Source organism: Furipterus horrens, unplaced genomic scaffold (assembly GCF_987537825.1).
Source record: "Furipterus horrens unplaced genomic scaffold, mFurHor1.1.pri manual_scaffold_9, whole genome shotgun sequence".
NCBI lineage: Eukaryota > Metazoa > Chordata > Mammalia > Chiroptera > Furipteridae > Furipterus > Furipterus horrens.
The window spans coordinates 20,021,700-20,023,940 of NW_028327179.1; positions in this window are offsets into that span (position 1 = coordinate 20,021,700).

Consider the following 2,241-nt stretch of genomic DNA (forward strand, 5'->3'; position numbering starts at 1 on the left):
CAGGACACCAGGGAGGCCAGTGGCACCTTTGACTGACCCAGCCTGGCCCGCGGCTCATTGTTTGGACTGTTACCAACAGTTACCCCAATCTCGCCCACTAAGCCAATCCAGACCAAGGAAGATCTGAAGCCACATCCTGATTTCTGTGACGTTTGCGCTTGTGGCCTCGCCACGCCCACCACGTGGTCCCTCGGACACACTAGTGTTCTGCCTGCGCTCGGTGATTTTGTGAATGCTCTGCAAAGTGGGTGATCAATCAGCTACGCCAGAGTGGCGCGGAGGAGCCCCAACGGCGGTCACCCAATAATAGTTTTATTGATTTGAGACCAGAATATCGGAAAATTTAGGTTTCTTAAAATTAAGTGTGCCTGGTGAGGACTGACAATGTGTGGAGGAGAGACTGAAGTAGGGCCTCGCCCTGTGGAATCCTAGTGGAGCCTGAGACAAAAGGAAAAAGAAATCAGTTCTGTTTATTTAAATTTTTAATGTTCATCATGGTGGTTTCGCAAAAACATTGCATTAAGATGTATTTTGCTGAGTTTTTGGTGCCACTGGCCTCACCTGCCCCACCCTAGACCCAGTCTTGCAATGGAGATCGGGTGGCCCACCAAGGCAGCCTAGGTCCCAGGTGCACAGGAGAAAAGGAACAAGAGTAAGTGCATGTTGGCTCAGTCGCTTGAAGTCCTTCCTCTGGCAGAAAATGGGTGAGGTAGCCATTATTTGGCTAGAACTTGATGTCTTCCCAAGTTCTACTGGTGCTTCTAGCACACACTACCTTATGATTTTATAATACTTACATGAATTTAGCTCTCCTTTAGGTTGGGAAACTTCAGAGGCAGGATTCTGTCTGTGCCATCAGTATCTTCTGTCAGGGACTGCTTTGAATAAATGTTGATTTAATACAATGAGTTGGTTTCTTGGCTTCAAATTTGAACTTGAAATGTAGGAATTACAAATAGTTTTTTTTTTTAAATGGGTCAGGCTATTTGCATATAAAAATATTGGTGTTGAAATAGAGCATTAAAAATATGTCACTGGAGAAATCAAACACACTGTTTTAGTACTTCTAAAAAGTATTTGGGCCTGGCGGGGCTGGATGGGTAAAAGTCCCCCAAGTTACTATGGAGAGAGTAATCATCTAATAACTATTATTTAAATGGTTTTTATCACATAAATAAAAATCAGATGAGAGGAATGGTCCATTGAGAAAATGTACAAAGTAGTTTACTGGACTTTTGTTTCCCATTTTTGCTGTTAATACATGTTCTGACATTTTAGATATCATTCCTAAATATGCTACATGGAAACATGTAAATGTATGCTACTTGGTAAATTTTGTATATTACACTAATGTGAGTTTTAGAATCATATGCAAAATTTCTACTAAAACCACATTAAAATTTTTATCGTTGACTTTAAATCTTTAAAACTTACACTATGAAGAGAAAAATAATTAAAAACAAAACAAACACCCAGTTCTGTTCTTAGGAAAAGAACTCATTTATTATAGGTCTTAATATGTTCCCTCTTCAATAAAATTTTTAATTTAAATGATTATCAGTACTAAAGTAATGCACATTTAATTACAAGATGTGAAAGATGGAGGTTAATAAAGATATTTCTTGGATGAAAGGTCCTTCCTAGACATCCTCACACCTGTGGCACAAAATTTTTACAAAAGAAGCATCCCCGGCAGAGAGAACAGAGAGAATTTTTTTACCTCCATGTAGTAAGATTATGGCCTGAGGAATCCAGCCTGAAATTTAAAAAATTTATGTAAAATGTACACTCTCCTTTATAATCAATCTTGTTTTAATATAAAATAAAGTGGTTCCCCTTAACTCCCCTCAAGTCTTTGAGTGATATTTACACTGAAGCAAGACACCCTGTGTTTATCCTGTGGCTTTGCCTCTCTGGCATGCTGCCATTGCCTGCAGCAGTATGCATACCCCAGTTTGAAAGCTCTATCATATCATGGATGTGGATTTGGATAAGAAGAAAGAGCCTGTGCTCCAAGTCAGGGCATGTGGGGTTTAGGCTTCAGCTATGGCATTAACTAGTTGTTGGCCACCTTTGACTCAATGTCTCTGGTCCTCAGTTTCTTCAATAGTAAAATGAAGAAGTTGCACGTTTAGCTCAAAAAATCTATTATTTAATTGTACTCTTTCAGAAAGGTAGTATTTTTGTTCACAGAGTAAAAGGTTCTTGTTGAGATGTTGACATGTAATTGCTTTTAAAAAC